This window comes from Spea bombifrons, chromosome 3, assembly GCF_027358695.1.
Source record: "Spea bombifrons isolate aSpeBom1 chromosome 3, aSpeBom1.2.pri, whole genome shotgun sequence".
Taxonomy (NCBI): domain Eukaryota; kingdom Metazoa; phylum Chordata; class Amphibia; order Anura; family Pelobatidae; genus Spea; species Spea bombifrons.
This window is the reverse complement of record NC_071089.1, coordinates 123156555-123171554: the sequence shown is the minus strand read 5'-3', so window position 1 is coordinate 123171554 and position 15000 is coordinate 123156555. Positions and strand designations below refer to the sequence as shown.

The 15000-nt window shown below is 49.6% G+C and overlaps 31 non-coding genes and 11 pseudogenes across 31 annotated transcripts; all 42 read left to right on the top strand.

Moving 5' to 3' along the window:
* Nucleotides 1-46: 46 nt before the first annotated feature.
* On the top strand, nucleotides 47-165 carry LOC128486614 (5S ribosomal RNA). The gene has a single exon (XR_008352901.1). It is a non-coding gene; the product is annotated as a 5S ribosomal RNA (ribosomal RNA).
* Nucleotides 166-393: 228 nt separating this feature from the next.
* Nucleotides 394-512, top strand: LOC128486676 (5S ribosomal RNA). The gene has a single exon (XR_008352961.1). It is a non-coding gene; the product is annotated as a 5S ribosomal RNA (ribosomal RNA).
* Nucleotides 513-779: 267 nt separating this feature from the next.
* Nucleotides 780-888, top strand: LOC128487641 (uncharacterized; annotated as a pseudogene).
* Nucleotides 889-1118: 230 nt separating this feature from the next.
* LOC128486262 (5S ribosomal RNA) lies at nucleotides 1119-1237 on the top strand. The gene has a single exon (XR_008352569.1). It is a non-coding gene; the product is annotated as a 5S ribosomal RNA (ribosomal RNA).
* Nucleotides 1238-1581: 344 nt separating this feature from the next.
* Nucleotides 1582-1690, top strand: LOC128487172 (uncharacterized; annotated as a pseudogene).
* A 203-nt stretch (nucleotides 1691-1893) lies between these two features.
* Nucleotides 1894-2012, top strand: LOC128485434 (5S ribosomal RNA). Its single transcript, XR_008351769.1, has one exon. It is a non-coding gene; the product is annotated as a 5S ribosomal RNA (ribosomal RNA).
* A 227-nt stretch (nucleotides 2013-2239) lies between these two features.
* Nucleotides 2240-2358, top strand: LOC128485433 (5S ribosomal RNA). Its single transcript, XR_008351768.1, has one exon. It is a non-coding gene; the product is annotated as a 5S ribosomal RNA (ribosomal RNA).
* Nucleotides 2359-2615: 257 nt separating this feature from the next.
* On the top strand, nucleotides 2616-2724 carry LOC128487393 (uncharacterized; annotated as a pseudogene).
* A 248-nt stretch (nucleotides 2725-2972) lies between these two features.
* Nucleotides 2973-3091, top strand: LOC128486193 (5S ribosomal RNA). Its single transcript, XR_008352504.1, has one exon. It is a non-coding gene; the product is annotated as a 5S ribosomal RNA (ribosomal RNA).
* A 281-nt stretch (nucleotides 3092-3372) lies between these two features.
* LOC128487169 (uncharacterized) lies at nucleotides 3373-3481 on the top strand (annotated as a pseudogene).
* Nucleotides 3482-3694: 213 nt separating this feature from the next.
* On the top strand, nucleotides 3695-3813 carry LOC128486665 (5S ribosomal RNA). Its single transcript, XR_008352950.1, has one exon. It is a non-coding gene; the product is annotated as a 5S ribosomal RNA (ribosomal RNA).
* A 212-nt stretch (nucleotides 3814-4025) lies between these two features.
* On the top strand, nucleotides 4026-4144 carry LOC128485432 (5S ribosomal RNA). The gene has a single exon (XR_008351767.1). It is a non-coding gene; the product is annotated as a 5S ribosomal RNA (ribosomal RNA).
* A 230-nt stretch (nucleotides 4145-4374) lies between these two features.
* Nucleotides 4375-4493, top strand: LOC128486653 (5S ribosomal RNA). Its single transcript, XR_008352939.1, has one exon. It is a non-coding gene; the product is annotated as a 5S ribosomal RNA (ribosomal RNA).
* A 221-nt stretch (nucleotides 4494-4714) lies between these two features.
* Nucleotides 4715-4833, top strand: LOC128485431 (5S ribosomal RNA). Its single transcript, XR_008351766.1, has one exon. It is a non-coding gene; the product is annotated as a 5S ribosomal RNA (ribosomal RNA).
* Nucleotides 4834-5048: 215 nt separating this feature from the next.
* On the top strand, nucleotides 5049-5167 carry LOC128486192 (5S ribosomal RNA). The gene has a single exon (XR_008352503.1). It is a non-coding gene; the product is annotated as a 5S ribosomal RNA (ribosomal RNA).
* A 415-nt stretch (nucleotides 5168-5582) lies between these two features.
* LOC128487168 (uncharacterized) lies at nucleotides 5583-5691 on the top strand (annotated as a pseudogene).
* A 219-nt stretch (nucleotides 5692-5910) lies between these two features.
* LOC128484857 (5S ribosomal RNA) lies at nucleotides 5911-6029 on the top strand. The gene has a single exon (XR_008351221.1). It is a non-coding gene; the product is annotated as a 5S ribosomal RNA (ribosomal RNA).
* A 242-nt stretch (nucleotides 6030-6271) lies between these two features.
* On the top strand, nucleotides 6272-6390 carry LOC128486229 (5S ribosomal RNA). The gene has a single exon (XR_008352538.1). It is a non-coding gene; the product is annotated as a 5S ribosomal RNA (ribosomal RNA).
* A 227-nt stretch (nucleotides 6391-6617) lies between these two features.
* On the top strand, nucleotides 6618-6736 carry LOC128485430 (5S ribosomal RNA). Its single transcript, XR_008351765.1, has one exon. It is a non-coding gene; the product is annotated as a 5S ribosomal RNA (ribosomal RNA).
* Nucleotides 6737-6966: 230 nt separating this feature from the next.
* On the top strand, nucleotides 6967-7085 carry LOC128486641 (5S ribosomal RNA). Its single transcript, XR_008352927.1, has one exon. It is a non-coding gene; the product is annotated as a 5S ribosomal RNA (ribosomal RNA).
* Nucleotides 7086-7324: 239 nt separating this feature from the next.
* Nucleotides 7325-7443, top strand: LOC128486562 (5S ribosomal RNA). Its single transcript, XR_008352853.1, has one exon. It is a non-coding gene; the product is annotated as a 5S ribosomal RNA (ribosomal RNA).
* Nucleotides 7444-7679: 236 nt separating this feature from the next.
* LOC128485835 (5S ribosomal RNA) lies at nucleotides 7680-7798 on the top strand. The gene has a single exon (XR_008352162.1). It is a non-coding gene; the product is annotated as a 5S ribosomal RNA (ribosomal RNA).
* Nucleotides 7799-8031: 233 nt separating this feature from the next.
* Nucleotides 8032-8150, top strand: LOC128486837 (5S ribosomal RNA). The gene has a single exon (XR_008353114.1). It is a non-coding gene; the product is annotated as a 5S ribosomal RNA (ribosomal RNA).
* A 251-nt stretch (nucleotides 8151-8401) lies between these two features.
* LOC128487492 (uncharacterized) lies at nucleotides 8402-8510 on the top strand (annotated as a pseudogene).
* Nucleotides 8511-8722: 212 nt separating this feature from the next.
* LOC128485428 (5S ribosomal RNA) lies at nucleotides 8723-8841 on the top strand. Its single transcript, XR_008351764.1, has one exon. It is a non-coding gene; the product is annotated as a 5S ribosomal RNA (ribosomal RNA).
* Nucleotides 8842-9059: 218 nt separating this feature from the next.
* Nucleotides 9060-9178, top strand: LOC128486429 (5S ribosomal RNA). The gene has a single exon (XR_008352726.1). It is a non-coding gene; the product is annotated as a 5S ribosomal RNA (ribosomal RNA).
* Nucleotides 9179-9411: 233 nt separating this feature from the next.
* On the top strand, nucleotides 9412-9530 carry LOC128486836 (5S ribosomal RNA). Its single transcript, XR_008353113.1, has one exon. It is a non-coding gene; the product is annotated as a 5S ribosomal RNA (ribosomal RNA).
* A 251-nt stretch (nucleotides 9531-9781) lies between these two features.
* Nucleotides 9782-9890, top strand: LOC128487491 (uncharacterized; annotated as a pseudogene).
* A 209-nt stretch (nucleotides 9891-10099) lies between these two features.
* Nucleotides 10100-10218, top strand: LOC128485427 (5S ribosomal RNA). The gene has a single exon (XR_008351763.1). It is a non-coding gene; the product is annotated as a 5S ribosomal RNA (ribosomal RNA).
* Nucleotides 10219-10436: 218 nt separating this feature from the next.
* LOC128486428 (5S ribosomal RNA) lies at nucleotides 10437-10555 on the top strand. Its single transcript, XR_008352725.1, has one exon. It is a non-coding gene; the product is annotated as a 5S ribosomal RNA (ribosomal RNA).
* A 236-nt stretch (nucleotides 10556-10791) lies between these two features.
* Nucleotides 10792-10910, top strand: LOC128486191 (5S ribosomal RNA). The gene has a single exon (XR_008352502.1). It is a non-coding gene; the product is annotated as a 5S ribosomal RNA (ribosomal RNA).
* Nucleotides 10911-11122: 212 nt separating this feature from the next.
* LOC128486629 (5S ribosomal RNA) lies at nucleotides 11123-11241 on the top strand. The gene has a single exon (XR_008352916.1). It is a non-coding gene; the product is annotated as a 5S ribosomal RNA (ribosomal RNA).
* A 242-nt stretch (nucleotides 11242-11483) lies between these two features.
* LOC128485426 (5S ribosomal RNA) lies at nucleotides 11484-11602 on the top strand. Its single transcript, XR_008351762.1, has one exon. It is a non-coding gene; the product is annotated as a 5S ribosomal RNA (ribosomal RNA).
* Nucleotides 11603-11844: 242 nt separating this feature from the next.
* LOC128486618 (5S ribosomal RNA) lies at nucleotides 11845-11963 on the top strand. The gene has a single exon (XR_008352905.1). It is a non-coding gene; the product is annotated as a 5S ribosomal RNA (ribosomal RNA).
* Nucleotides 11964-12226: 263 nt separating this feature from the next.
* On the top strand, nucleotides 12227-12345 carry LOC128486993 (uncharacterized; annotated as a pseudogene).
* Nucleotides 12346-12584: 239 nt separating this feature from the next.
* LOC128486835 (5S ribosomal RNA) lies at nucleotides 12585-12703 on the top strand. Its single transcript, XR_008353112.1, has one exon. It is a non-coding gene; the product is annotated as a 5S ribosomal RNA (ribosomal RNA).
* Nucleotides 12704-12906: 203 nt separating this feature from the next.
* On the top strand, nucleotides 12907-13025 carry LOC128484949 (5S ribosomal RNA). The gene has a single exon (XR_008351308.1). It is a non-coding gene; the product is annotated as a 5S ribosomal RNA (ribosomal RNA).
* Nucleotides 13026-13247: 222 nt separating this feature from the next.
* On the top strand, nucleotides 13248-13366 carry LOC128486305 (5S ribosomal RNA). Its single transcript, XR_008352609.1, has one exon. It is a non-coding gene; the product is annotated as a 5S ribosomal RNA (ribosomal RNA).
* Nucleotides 13367-13624: 258 nt separating this feature from the next.
* Nucleotides 13625-13733, top strand: LOC128487167 (uncharacterized; annotated as a pseudogene).
* A 270-nt stretch (nucleotides 13734-14003) lies between these two features.
* On the top strand, nucleotides 14004-14112 carry LOC128487757 (uncharacterized; annotated as a pseudogene).
* Nucleotides 14113-14333: 221 nt separating this feature from the next.
* Nucleotides 14334-14452, top strand: LOC128485637 (5S ribosomal RNA). The gene has a single exon (XR_008351967.1). It is a non-coding gene; the product is annotated as a 5S ribosomal RNA (ribosomal RNA).
* A 347-nt stretch (nucleotides 14453-14799) lies between these two features.
* Nucleotides 14800-14908, top strand: LOC128487166 (uncharacterized; annotated as a pseudogene).
* The last annotated feature ends 92 nt before the right edge of the window (nucleotides 14909-15000 follow it).

Sequence of the window (15000 nt, the reverse complement as noted above, 5' to 3'; positions counted from 1 at the left end):
GCAGCAGCAGCAACAGAATAAGAAAAGTAAAATAAAGAGCTTTCACACCTGCGGCCATAGCACCCTGAAAGCGCCCGATCTTGTCTGATCTCGGAAGCTAAGCAGGGTTGGGCCTGGTTAGTACCTGGATGGGAGACCGCCTGGGAATACCAGGTGTTGTAGGCTTTTTCTTTTCTCACAGTCCGGGGAGAGCTTTTTGCCATGTGTTTCTTGCTCATCATCAAAGCTTTAAACCCTTATTTGAACCTTCTCACCTTCTCTGTCCTGTCCCAGGGCTTATAATTCTTTCTGTCTGACGACAAGCAGCAGCAGCAGCAGCAGCAGCAGCAGCAGCAGCAACAGCAGCAGCAGCAACAGCAACAGAATAAGAGAAGTAAAATAAAAAACTTTCACACCTGCGGCCATACCACCCTGAAAGCGCCCGATCTCGTCTGATCTCGGAAGCTAAGCAGGGTTGGGCCTGGTTAGTACCTGGATGGGAGACCGCCTGGGAATACCAGGTGTTGTAGGCTTTTTCTTTTCTCACAGTCCGGGGAGAGCTTTTTGCCATGTGTTTCTTGCTCATCATCAAAGCTTTAAACCCTTATTTGAACCTTCTCACCTTCTCTGTCCTGTCCCAGGGCTTATAATTCTTTCTGTCTGACGACAAGCAGCAGCAGCAGCAGCAGCAGCAGCAGCAGCAGCAGCAGCAGCAGCAGCAGCAGCAGCAGCAGCAGCAGCAGCAGCAGCAGCAGCAGCAGCAGCAACAGAATAAGAGAAGTAAAATAAATAAATTTCACACCTGCGGCCATACCACCCTGAAAGCGCCTGATCTCGGAAGCTAAGCAGGGTTGGGCCTGGTTAGTACCTGGATGGGAGACCGCCTGGGAATACCAGATGTTGTAGGCTTTTAATTTTTTCTCACAGTCCGGGGAGAGCTTTTTGCCATGTGTTTCTTGCTCATCATCAAAGCTTTAAACCCTTATTTGAACCTTCTCACCTTCTCTGTCCTGTCCCAGGGCTTATAATTCTTTTTGTCTGACGACAAGCAGCAGCAGCAGCAGCAGCAGCAGCAGCAGCAGCAGCAGCAGCAGCAGCAGCAGCAACAGAATAAGAGAAGTAAAATAAAAAACTTTCACACCTACGGCCATACCACCCTGAAAGCGCCTGATCTCGTCTGATCTTGGAAGCTAAGTAGGGTTGGGCCTGGTTAGTACCTGGATGGGAGACCGCCTGGGAATACCAGGTGTTGTAGGCTTTTAATTTTTTCTCACAGTCCGGGGAGAGCTTTTTGCCATGTGTTTCTTGCTCATCATCAAAGCTTTAAACCCTTATTTGAACCTTCTCACCTTCTCTGTCCTGTCCCAGGGCTTATAATTCTTTCTGTCTGACGACAAGCAGCAGCAGCAGCAGCAGCAGCAGCAGCAGCAGCAGCAACAGCAGCAGCAGCAACAGCAGCAGCAGCAACAGCAGCAGCAGCAACAGCAGCAGCAGCAACAGCAGCAGCAGCAACAGCAGCAGCAGCAACAGCAGCAGCAGCAACAGCAGCAGCAGCAACAGCAGCAGCAACAGAATAAGAGAAGTAAAATAAAGAACTTTCACACCTGCGGCCATACCACCCTGAAAGCGCCTGATCTCGGAAGCTAAGCAGGGTTGGGCCTGGTTAGTACCTGGATGGGAGACCGCCTGGGAATACCAGGTGTTGTAGGCTTTTAATTTTTTCTCACAGTCCGGGGAGAGCTTTTTGCCATGTGTTTCTTGCTCATCATCAAAGCTTTAAACCCTTATTTGAACCTTCTCACCTTCTCTGTCCTGTCCCAGGGCTTATAATTCTTTTTGTCTGACGACAAGCAGCAGCAGCAGCAGCAGCAGCAGCAGCAACAGAATAAGAGAAGTAAAATAAAAAACTTTCACACCTGCGGCCATACCACCCTGAAAGCGCCCGATCTCGTCTGATCTTGGAAGCTAAGCAGGGTTGGGCCTGGTTAGTACCTGGATGGGAGACCGCCTGGGAATACCAGGTGTTGTAGGCTTTTAATTTTTTCTCACAGTCCGGGGAGAGCTTTTTGCCATGTGTTTCTTGCTCATCATCAAAGCTTTAAACCCTTATTTGAACCTTCTCACCTTCTCTGTCCTGTCCCAGGGCTTATAATTCTTTCTGTCTGACGACAAGCAGCAGCAGCAGCAGCAGCAGCAGCAGCAGCAGCAGCAGCAGCAGCAGCAGCAACAGAATAAGAGAAGTAAAATAAAGAACTTTCACACCTGCGGCCATACCACCCTGAAAGCGCCCGATCTCGTCTGATCTTGGAAGCTAAGCAGGGTTGGGCCTGGTTAGTACCTGGATGGGAGACCGCCTGGGAATACCAGGTGTTGTAGGCTTTTAATTTTTTCTCACAGTCCGGGGAGAGCTTTTTGCCATGTGTTTCTTGCTCATCATCAAAGCTTTAAACCCTTATTTGAACCTTCTCACCTTCTCTGTCCTGTCCCAGGGCTTATAATTCTTTCTGTCTGACGACAAGCAGCAGCAGCAGCAGCAGCAGCAGCAGCAGCAGCAGCAGCAGCAGCAGCAGCAGCAGCAGCAGCAGCAGCAGCAGCAGCAGCAACAGAATAAGAGAAGTAAAATAAAGAACTTTCACACCTGCGGCCATACCACCCTGAAAGCCCCTGATCTCGGAAGCTAAGCAGGGTTGGGCCTGGTTAGTACCTGGATGGGAGACCGCCTGGGAATACCAGGTGTTGTAGGCTTTTAATTTTTTCTCACAGTCCGGGGAGAGCTTTTTGCCATGTGTTTCTTGCTCATCATCAAAGCTTTAAACCCTTATTTGAACCTTCTCACCTTCTCTGTCCTGTCCCAGGGCTTATAATTCTTTTTGTCTGACGACAAGCAGCAGCAGCAGCAGCAGCAGCAGCAGCAGCAGCAGCAGCAGCAGCAGCAGCAGCAGCAGCAGCAGCAGCAGCAACAGAATAAGAGAAGTAAAATAAAAAACTTTCACACCTGCGGCCATACCACCCTGAAAGCGCCCGATCTCGTCTGATCTTGGACGCTAAGCAGGGTTGGGCCTGGTTAGTACCTGGATGGGAGACCGCCTGGGAATACCAGGTGTTGTAGGCTTTTAATTTTTTCTCACAGTCCGGGGAGAGCTTTTTGCCATGTGTTTCTTGCTCATCATCAAAGCTTTAAACCCTTATTTGAACCTTCTCACCTTCTCTGTCCTGTCCCAGGGCTTATAATTCTTTCTGTCTGACGACAAGCAGCAGCAGCAGCAGCAGCAGCAGCAGCAGCAGCAGCAGCAGCAGCAGCAGCAGCAGCAGCAGCAGCAGCAGCAGCAGCAGCAGCAGCAGCAGCAGCAGCAGCAGCAACAGAATAAGAGAAGTAAAATAAAGAACTTTCACACCTGCGGCCATACCACCCTGAAAGCGCCTGATCTCGGAAGCTAAGCAGGGTTGGGCCTGGTTAGTACCTGGATGGGAGACCGCCTGGGAATACCAGGTGTTGTAGGCTTTTTCTTTTCTCACAGTCCGGGGAGAGCTTTTTGCCATGTGTTTCTTGCTCATCATCAAAGCTTTAAACCCTTATTTGAACCTTCTCACCTTCTCTGTCCTGTCCCAGGGCTTATAATTCTTTCTGTCTGACGACAAGCAGCAGCAGCAGCAGCAGCAGCAGCAGCAGCAGCAGCAGCAGCAGAATAAGAGAAGTAAAATAAAAAACTTTCACACCTGCGGCCATACCACCCTGAAAGCGCCCGATCTCGTCTGATCTCGGAAGCTAAGCAGGGTTGGGCCTGGTTAGTACCTGGATGGGAGACCGCCTGGGAATACCAGGTGTTGTAGGCTTTTAATTTTTTCTCACAGTCCGGGGAGAGCTTTTTGCCATGTGTTTCTTGCTCATCATCAAAGCTTTAAACCCTTATTTGAACCTTCTCACCTTCTCTGTCCTGTCCCAGGGCTTATAATTCTTTTTGTCTGACGACAAGCAGCAGCAGCAGCAGCAGCAGCAGCAGCAGCAGCAGCAACAGAATAAGAGAAGTAAAATAAAGAACTTTCACACCTGCGGCCATACCACCCTGAAAGCGCCCGATCTCGTCTGATCTTGGAAGCTAAGCAGGGTTGGGCCTGGTTAGTACCTGGATGGGAGACCGCCTGGGAATACCAGGTGTTGTAGGCTTTTAATTTTTTCTCACAGTCCGGGGAGAGCTTTTTGCCATGTGTTTCTTGCTCATCATCAAAGCTTTAAACCCTTATTTGAACCTTCTCACCTTCTCTGTCCTGTCCCAGGGCTTATAATTCTTTCTGTCTGACGACAAGCAGCAGCAGCAGCAGCAGCAGCAGCAGCAGCAGCAGCAGCAGCAGCAGCAGCAGCAACAGAATAAGAGAAGTAAAATAAAGAAATTTCACACCTGCGGCCATACCACCCTGAAAGCGCCCGATCTCGTCTGATCTCGGAAGCTAAGCAGGGTTGGGCCTGGTTAGTACCTGGATGGGAGACCGCCTGGGAATACCAGGTGTTGTAGGCTTTTAATTTTTTCTCACAGTCCGGGGAGAGCTTTTTGCCATGTGTTTCTTGCTCATCATCAAAGCTTTAAACCCTTATTTGAACCTTCTCACCTTCTCTGTCCTGTCCCAGGGCTTATAATTCTTTTTGTCTGACGACAAGCAGCAGCAGCAGCAGCAGCAGCAGCAGCAGCAGCAGCAGCAGCAGCAACAGAATAAGAGAAGTAAAATAAAAAACTTTCACACCTGCGGCCATACCACCCTGAAAGCGCCCGATCTCGTCTGATCTTGGAAGCTAAGCAGGGTTGGGCCTGGTTAGTACCTGGATGGGAGACCGCCTGGGAATACCAGGTGTTGTAGGCTTTTAATTTTTTCTCACAGTCCGGGGAGAGCTTTTTGCCATGTGTTTCTTGCTCATCATCAAAGCTTTAAACCCTTATTTGAACCTTCTCACCTTCTCTGTCCTGTCCCAGGGCTTATAATTCTTTCTGTCTGACGACAAGCAGCAGCAGCAGCAGCAGCAGCAGCAGCAGCAGCAGCAGCAACAGAATAAGAGAAGTAAAATAAAGAACTTTCACACCTGCGGCCATACCACCCTGAAAGCGCCCGATCTCGTCTGATCTTGGACGCTAAGCAGGGTTGGGCCTGGTTAGTACCTGGATGGGAGACCGCCTGGGAATACCAGGTGTTGTAGGCTTTTAATTTTTTCTCACAGTCCGGGGAGAGCTTTTTGCCATGTGTTTCTTGCTCATCATCAAAGCTTTAAACCCTTATTTCAGGGGCGTCCAACGTGCGGCCCTCCAGCTGCTGCAGGACTACATCTCCCATAATGCTCTTTCAGCTAAGGGGCTGGCTGAGGAGTATGGGAGATGTAGTCCTGCAGCAGCTGGAGGGCCGCACGTTGGACGCCCCTGCCTTATTTGAACCTTCTCACCTTCTCTGTCCTGTCCCAGGGCTTATAATTCTTTCTGTCTGACGACAAGCAGCAGCAGCAGCAGCAGCAGCAGCAGCAGCAGCAGCAGCAGCAGCAGCAGCAGCAGCAGCAGCAGCAGCAGCAGCAGCAGCAGCAGCAGCAGCAACAGAATAAGAGAAGTAAAATAAAGAACTTTCACACCTGCGGCCATACCACCCTGAAAGCGCCTGATCTCGGAAGCTAAGCAGGGTTGGGCCTGGTTAGTACCTGGATGGGAGACCGCCTGGGAATACCAGGTGTTGTAGGCTTTTTCTTTTCTCACAGTCCGGGGAGAGCTTTTTGCCATGTGTTTCTTGCTCATCATCAAAGCTTTAAACCCTTATTTGAACCTTCTCACCTTCTCTGTCCTGTCCCAGGGCTTATAATTCTTTCTGTCTGACGACAAGCAGCAGCAGCAGCAGCAGCAGCAGCAGCAGCAGCAGCAGCAGCAGCAGAAGAATAAGAGAAGTAAAATAAAAAACTTTCACACCTGCGGCCATACCACCCTGAAAGCGCCCGATCTCGTCTGATCTCGGAAGCTAAGCAGGGTTGGGCCTGGTTAGTACCGGGATGGGAGACCGCCTGGGAATACCAGGTGTTGTAGGCTTTTAATTTTTTCTCACAGTCCGGGGAGAGCTTTTTGCCATGTGTTTCTTGCTCATCATCAAAGCTTTAAACCCTTATTTGAACCTTCTCACCTTCTCTGTCCTGTCCCAGGGCTTATAATTCTTTTTGTCTGACGACAAGCAGCAGCAGCAGCAGCAGCAGCAGCAGCAGCAGCAGCAGCAGCAGCAGCAGCAGCAGCAGCAGCAGCAACAGAATAAGAGAAGTAAAATAAAAAACTTTCACACCTGCGGCCATACCACCCTGAAAGCGCCCGATCTCGTCTGATCTTGGAAGCTAAGCAGGGTTGGGCCTGGTTAGTACCTGGATGGGAGACCGCCTGGGAATACCAGGTGTTGAAGGCTTTTAATTTTTTCTCACAGTCCGGGGAGAGCTTTTTGCCATGTGTTTCTTGCTCATCATCAAAGCTTTAAACCCTTATTTGAACCTTCTCACCTTCTCTGTCCTGTCCCAGGGCTTATAATTCTTTCTGTCTGACGACAAGCAGCAGCAGCAGCAGCAGCAGCAGCAGCAGCAGCAGCAGCAGCAGCAGCAGCAACAGAATAAGAGAAGTAAAATAAAGAACTTTCACACCTGCGGCCATACCACCCTGAAAGCGCCCGATCTCGTCTGATCTTGGAAGCTAAGCAGGGTTGGGCCTGGTTAGTACCTGGATGGGAGACCGCCTGGGAATACCAGGTGTTGTAGGCTTTTAATTTTTTCTCACAGTCCGGGGAGAGCTTTTTGCCATGTGTTTCTTGCTCATCATCAAAGCTTTAAACCCTTATTTGAACCTTCTCACCTTCTCTGTCCTGTCCCAGGGCTTATAATTCTTTCTGTCTGACGACAAGCAGCAGCAGCAGCAGCAGCAGCAGCAGCAGCAGCAGCAGCAGCAGCAGCAGCAGCAACAGAATAAGAGAAGTAAAATAAAGAAATTTCACACCTGCGGCCATACCACCCTGAAAGCGCCCGATCTCGTCTGATCTCGGAAGCTAAGCAGGGTTGGGCCTGGTTAGTACCTGGATGGGAGACCGCCTGGGAATACCAGGTGTTGTAGGCTTTTAATTTTTTCTCACAGTCCGGGGAGAGCTTTTTGCCATGTGTTTCTTGCTCATCATCAAAGCTTTAAACCCTTATTTGAACCTTCTCACCTTCTCTGTCCTGTCCCAGGGCTTATAATTCTTTTTGTCTGACGACAAGCAGCAGCAGCAGCAGCAGCAGCAGCAGCAGCAGCAGCAGCAGCAGCAGCAGCAGCAGCAGCAGCAACAGAATAAGAGAAGTAAAATAAAAAACTTTCACACCTGAGGCCATACCACCCTGAAAGCGCCCGATCTCGTCTGATCTTGGAAGCTAAGCAGGGTTGGGCCTGGTTAGTACCTGGATGGGAGACCGCCTGGGAATACCAGGTGTTGTAGGCTTTTAATTTTTTCTCACAGTCCGGGGAGAGCTTTTTGCCATGTGTTTCTTGCTCATCATCAAAGCTTTAAACCCTTATTTGAACCTTCTCACCTTCTCTGTCCTGTCCCAGGGCTTATAATTCTTTCTGTCTGACGACAAGCAGCAGCAGCAGCAGCAGCAGCAGCAGCAGCAGCAGCAGCAGCAGCAGCAGCAGCAGCAGCAACAGAATAAGAGAAGTAAAATAAAGAACTTTCACACCTGCGGCCATACCACCCTGAAAGCGCCCGATCTCGTCTGATCTCGGAAGCTAAGCAGGGTTGGGCCTGGTTAGTACCTGGATGGGAGACCGCCTGGGAATACCAGATGTTGTAGGCTTTTAATTTTTTCTCACAGTCCGGGGAGAGCTTTTTGCCATGTGTTTCTTGCTCATCATCAAAGCTTTAAACCCTTATTTGAACCTTCTCACCTTCTCTGTCCTGTCCCAGGGCTTATAATTCTTTCTGTCTGACGACAAGCAGCAGCAGCAGCAGCAGCAGCAGCAGCAGCAGCAGCAGCAGCAGCAGCAGCAGCAGCAACAGAATAAGAGAAGTAAAATAAAATGCTTTCACACCTGCGGCCATACCACCCTGAAAGTGCTTGATCTTATCTGATCTCGGAAGCTAAGCAGGGTTGGGCCTGTATAGTACCTGGATGGGAGACCGCCTGGGAATACCAGGTGTTGTAGGCTTTTAATTTTTTCTCACAGTCCGGGGAGAGCTTTTTGCCATGTGTTTCTTGCTCATCATCAAAGCTTTAAACCCTTATTTGAACCTTCTCACCTTCTCTGTCCTGTCCCAGGGCTTATAATTCTTTCTGTCTGACGACAAGCAGCAGCAGCAGCAGCAGCAGCAGCAGCAGCAGCAACAGCAGCAGCAGCAACAGCAGCAGCAGCAACAGCAGCAGCAACAGAATAAGAGAAGTAAAATAAAGAACTTTCACACCTGCGGCCATACCACCCTGAAAGCGCCTGATCTCGGAAGCTAAGCAGGGTTGGGCCTGGTTAGTACCTGGATGGGAGACTGCCTGGGAATACCAGGTGTTGTAGGCTTTTAATTTTTTCTCACAGTCCGGGGAGAGCTTTTTGCCATGTGTTTCTTGCTCATCATCAAAGCTTTAAACCCTTATTTGAACCTTCTCACCTTCTCTGTCCTGTCCCAGGGCTTATAATTCTTTTTGTCTGACGACAAGCAGCAGCAGCAGCAGCAGCAGCAGCAGCAGCAGCAGCAACAGAATAAGAGAAGTAAAATAAAAAACTTTCACACCTGCGGCCATACCACCCTGAAAGCGCCCGATCTCGTCTGATCTTGGAAGCTAAGCAGGGTTGGGCCTGGTTAGTACCTGGATGGGAGACCGCCTGGGAATACCAGGTGTTGTAGGCTTTTAATTTTTTCTCACAGTCCGGGGAGAGCTTTTTGCCATGTGTTTCTTGCTCATCATCAAAGCTTTAAACCCTTATTTGAACCTTCTCACCTTCTCTGTCCTGTCCCAGGGCTTATAATTCTTTCTGTCTGACGACAAGCAGCAGCAGCAGCAGCAGCAGCAGCAGCAGCAGCAGCAGCAGCAACAGAATAAGAGAAGTAAAATAAAGAACTTTCACACCTGCGGCCATACCACCCTGAAAGTGCCCTATCTCGTCTGATCTTGGAAGCTAAGCAGGGTTGGGCCTGGTTAGTACCTGGATGGGAGACCGCCTGGGAATACCAGGTGTTGTAGGCTTTTAATTTTTTCTCACAGTCCGGGGAGAGCTTTTTGCCATGTGTTTCTTGCTCATCATCAAAGCTTTAAACCCTTATTTGAACCTTCTCACCTTCTCTGTCCTGTCCCAGGGCTTATAATTCTTTCTGTCTGACGACAAGCAGCAGCAGCAGCAGCAGCAGCAGCAGCAGCAGCAGCAGCAGCAGCAGCAGCAGCAGCAACAGAATAAGAGAAGTAAAATAAAATGCTTTCACACCTGCGGCCATACCACCCTGAAAGTGCTTGATCTTATCTGATCTCGGAAGCTAAGCAGGGTTGGGCCTGTATAGTACCTGGATGGGAGACCGCCTGGGAATACCAGGTGTTGTAGGCTTTTAATTTTTTCTCACAGTCCGGGGAGAGCTTTTTGCCATGTGTTTCTTGCTCATCATCAAAGCTTTAAACCCTTATTTGAACCTTCTCACCTTCTCTGTCCTGTCCCAGGGCTTATAATTCTTTCTGTCTGACGACAAGCAGCAGCAGCAGCAGCAGCAGCAGCAGCAGCAGCAACAGCAGCAGCAGCAACAGCAGCAGCAGCAACAGCAGCAGCAACAGAATAAGAGAAGTAAAATAAAGAACTTTCACACCTGCGGCCATACCACCCTGAAAGCGCCTGATCTCGGAAGCTAAGCAGGGTTGGGCCTGGTTAGTACCTGGATGGGAGACTGCCTGGGAATACCAGGTGTTGTAGGCTTTTAATTTTTTCTCACAGTCCGGGGAGAGCTTTTTGCCATGTGTTTCTTGCTCATCATCAAAGCTTTAAACCCTTATTTGAACCTTCTCACCTTCTCTGTCCTGTCCCAGGGCTTATAATTCTTTTTGTCTGACGACAAGCAGCAGCAGCAGCAGCAGCAGCAGCAGCAGCAGCAACAGAATAAGAGAAGTAAAATAAAAAACTTTCACACCTGCGGCCATACCACCCTGAAAGCGCCCGATCTCGTCTGATCTTGGAAGCTAAGCAGGGTTGGGCCTGGTTAGTACCTGGATGGGAGACCGCCTGGGAATACCAGGTGTTGTAGGCTTTTAATTTTTTCTCACAGTCCGGGGAGAGCTTTTTGCCATGTGTTTCTTGCTCATCATCAAAGCTTTAAACCCTTATTTGAACCTTCTCACCTTCTCTGTCCTGTCCCAGGGCTTATAATTCTTTCTGTCTGACGACAAGCAGCAGCAGCAGCAGCAGCAGCAGCAGCAGCAGCAGCAGCAGCAACAGAATAAGAGAAGTAAAATAAAGAACTTTCACACCTGCGGCCATACCACCCTGAAAGTGCCCTATCTCGTCTGATCTTGGAAGCTAAGCAGGGTTGGGCCTGGTTAGTACCTGGATGGGAGACCGCCTGGGAATACCAGGTGTTGTAGGCTTTTAATTTTTTCTCACAGTCCGGGGAGAGCTTTTTGCCATGTGTTTCTTGCTCATCATCAAAGCTTTAAACCCTTATTTGAACCTTCTCACCTTCTCTGTCCTGTCCCAGGGCTTATAATTCTTTCTGTCTGACGACAAGCAGCAGCAGCAGCAGCAGCAGCAGCAGCAGCAGCAGCAGCAGCAGCAGCAGCAGCAGCAGCAACAGAATAAGAGAAGTAAAATAAAAAACTTTCACACCTGCGGCCATACCACCCTGAAAGCGCCCGATCTCGTCTGATCTTGGACGCTAAGCAGGGTTGGGCCTGGTTAGTACCTGGATGGGAGACCGCCTGGGAATACCAGGTGTTGTAGGCTTTTAATTTTTTCTCACAGTCCGGGGAGAGCTTTTTGCCATGTGTTTCTTGCTCATCATCAAAGCTTTAAACCCTTATTTGAACCTTCTCACCTTCTCTGTCCTGTCCCAGGGCTTATAATTCTTTCTGTCTGACGACAAGCAGCAGCAGCAGCAGCAGCAGCAGCAGCAGCAGCAGCAACAGAATAAGAGAAGTAAAATAAAGAACTTTCACACCTGCGGCCATACCACCCTGAAAGCGCCCGATCTCGTCTGATCTCGGAAGCTAAGCAGGGTTGGGCCTGGTTAGTACCTGGATGGGAGACCGCCTGGGAATACCAGGTGTTGTAGGCTTTTAATTTTTTCTCACAGTCCGGGGAGAGCTTTTTGCCATGTGTTTCTTGCTCATCATCAAAGCTTTAAACCCTTATTTGAACCTTCTCACCTTCTCTGTCCTGTCCCAGGGCTTATAATTCTTTTTGTCTGACGACAAGCAGCAGCAGCAGCAGCAGCAGCAGCAGCAGCAGCAGCAGCAGCAGCAGCAGCAGCAGCAGCAGCAGCAACAGAATAAGAGAAGTAAAATAAAAAACTTTCACACCTGCGGCCATACCACCCTGAAAGCGCCCGATCTCGTCTGATCTTGGAAGCTAAGCAGGGTTGGGCCTGGTTAGTACCTGGATGGGAGACCGCCTGGGAATACCAGGTGTTGTAGGCTTTTAATTTTTTCTCACAGTCCGGGGAGAGCTTTTTGCCATGTGTTTCTTGCTCATCATCAAAGCTTTAAACCCTTATTTGAACCTTCTCACCTTCTCTGTCCTGTCCCAGGGCTTATAATTCTTTCTGTCTGACGACAAGCAGCAGCAGCAGCAGCAGCAGCAGCAGCAGCAGCAGCAGCAGCAGCAGCAGCAGCAGCAGCAGCAGCAACAGAATAAGAGAAGTAAAATAAAGAACTTTCACACCTGCGGCCATACCACCCTGAAAGCGCCCGATCTCGTCTGATCTCGGAAGCTAAGCAGGGTTGGGCCTGGTTAGTACCTGGATGGGAGACCGCCTGGGAATACCAGGTGTTGTAGGCTTTTAATTTTTTCTCACAGTCCGGGGAGAGCTTTTTGCCATGTGTTTCTTGCTCATCATCAAAGCTTTAAACCCTTATTTGAACCTTCTCACCTTCTCTGTCCTGTCCCAGGGCTTATAATTCTTTTTGTCTGACGACAAGCAGCAGCAGCAGCAGCAGCAGCAGCAGCAGCAGCAGCAGCAGCAGCAGCAGCAGCAGCAGCAGCAGCAGCAGCAGCAGCAGCAGCAGCAACAGAATAAGAGAAGTAAAATAAAATGCTTTCACACCTGCGGCCATACCACCCTGAAAGTGCTTGATCTTATCTGATCTTGGAAGCTAAGCAGGGTTGGGCCTGTATAGTACCTGGATGGGAGACCGCCTGGGAATACCAGGTGTTGTAGGCTTTTAATTTTTTCTCACAGTCCGGGGAGAGCTTTTTGCCATGTGTTTCTTGCTCATCATCAAAGCTTTAAACCCTTATTTGAACCTTCTCACCTTCTCTGTCCTGTCCCAGGGCTTATAATTCTTTCTGTCTGACGACAAGCAGCAGCAGCAGCAGCAGCAGCAGCAGCAGCAGCAGCAGCAGCAGCAGCAGCAGCAGCAGCAGCAACAGAATAAGAGAAGTAAAATAAAATGCTTTCACACCTGCGGCCATACCACCCTGAAAGTGCTTGATCTTATCTGATCTCGGAAGCTAAGCAGGGTTGGGCCTGTATAGTACCTGGATGGGAGACCGCCTGGGAATACCAGGTGTTGTAGGCTTTTAATTTTTTCTCACAGTCCGGGGAGAGCTTTTTGCCATGTGTTTCTTGCTCATCATCAAAGCTTTAAACCCTTATTTGAACCTTCTCACCTTCTCTGTCCTGTCCCAGGGCTTATAATTCTTTCTGTCTGACGACAAGCAGCAGCAGCAGCAGCAGCAGCAGCAGCAACAGAATAAGAAAAGTAAAATAAAGAGCTTTCACACCTGCGGCCATACCACCCTGAAAGCGCCCGATCTCGTCTGATCTCGGAAGCTAAGCAGGGTTGGGCCTGGTTAGTACCTGGATGGGTGACTGCCTGGGAATACCAGGTGTTGTAGGCTTTTTCTTTTCTCACAGTCCGGGGAGAGCTTTTTGCCATGTGTTTCTTGCTCATCATCAAAGCTTTAAACCCTTATTTGAACCTTCTCACCTTCTCTGTCCTGTCCCAGGGCTTATAATTCTTTCTGTCTGACGACAAGCAGCAGCAGCAGCAGCAGCAGCAGCAGCAGCAGCAGCAGCAGCAGCAGCAACAGAATAAGAAAAGTAAAATAAAGAGCTTTCACACCTGCGGCCATACCACCCTGAAAGCGCCCGATCTTGTCTGATCTCGGAAGCTAAGCAGGGTTGGGCCTGGTTAGTACCTGGATGGGAGACCGCCTGGGAATACCAGGTGTTGAAGGCTTTTTCTTTTCTCACAGTCCGGGGAGAGCTTTTTGCCATGTGTTTCTTGCTCATCATCAAAGCTTTAAACCCTTATTTGAACCTTCTCACCTTCTCTGTCCTGTCCCAGGGCTTATAATTCTTTCTGTCTGACGACAAGCAGCAGCAGCAGCAGCAGCAGCAGCAGCAGCAGCAGCAGCAGCAGCAGCAGCAGCAGCAGCAGCAGCAGCAGCAACAGCAACAGCAACAGAATAAGAGAAGTAAAATAAAAAACTTTCACACCTGCGGCCATACCACCCTGAAAGCGCCTGATCTCGGAAGCTAAGCAGGGTTGGGCCTGGTTAGTACCTGGATGGGAGACCGCCTGGGAATACCAGGTGTTGTAGGCTTTTTCTTTTCTCACAGTCCGGGGAGAGCTTTTTGCCATGTGTTTCTTGCTCATCATCAAAGCTTTAAACCCTTATTTGAACCTTCTCACCTTCTCTGTCCTGTCCCAGGGCTTATAATTCTTTCTGTCTGACGACAAGCAGCAGCAGCAGCAGCAGCAGCAGCAGCAGCAGCAGCAGCAGCAGCAGCAGCAGCAGCAGCAGCAGCAGCAGCAGCAGCAGCAGCAGCAGCAGCAGCAACAGAATAAGAGAAGTAAAATAAATAAATTTCACACCTGCGGCCATATCACCCTGAAAGCGCCTGATCTCGGAAGCTAAGCAGGGTTGGGCCTGGTTAGTACCTGGATGGGAGACCGCCTGGGAATACCAGATGTTGTAGGCTTTTAATTTTTTCTCACAGTCCGGGGAGAGCTTTTTGCCATGTGTTTCTTGCTCATCATCAAAGCTTTAAACCCTTATTTGAACCTTCTCACCTTCTCTGTCCTGTCCCAGGGCTTATAATTCTTTTTGTCTGACGACAAGCAGCAGCAGCAGCAGCAGCAGCAGCAGCAGCAGCAGCAGCAGCAGCAACAGAATAAGAGAAGTAAAATAAAAAACTTTCACACCTACGGCCATACCACCCTGAAAGCGCCTGATCTCGTCTGATCTTGGAAGCTAAGCAGGGTTGGGCCTGGTTAGTACCTGGATGGGAGACCGCCTGGGAATACCAGGTGTTGTAGGCTTTTAATTTTTTCTCACAGTCCGGGGAGAGCTTTTTGCCATGTGTTTCTTGCTCATCATCAAAGCTTTAAACCCTTATTTGAACCTTCTCACCTTCTCTGTCCTGTCCCAGGGCTTATAATTCTTTCTGTCTGACGACAAGCAGCAGCAGCAGCAGCAGCAGCAGCAACAGCAGCAGCAGCAACAGCAGCAGCAGCAACAGCAGCAGCAGCAACAGCAGCAGCAGCAACAGCAGCAGCAGCAACAGCAGCAGCAGCAACAGCAGCAGCAGCAACAGCAGCAGCAGCAACAGCAGCAGCAGCAACAGCAGCAGCAACAGAATAAGAGAAGTAAAATAAAGAACTTTCACACCTGCGGCCATACCACCCTGAAAGCGCCTGATCTCGGAAGCTAAGCAGGGTTGGGCCTGGTTAGTACCTGGATGGGAGACCGCCTGGGAATACCAGGTGTTGTAGGCTTTTAATTTTTTCTCACAGTCCGGGGAGAGCTTTTTGCCATGTGTTTCTTGCTCATCATCAAAGCTTTAAACCCTTATTTGAACCTTCTCACC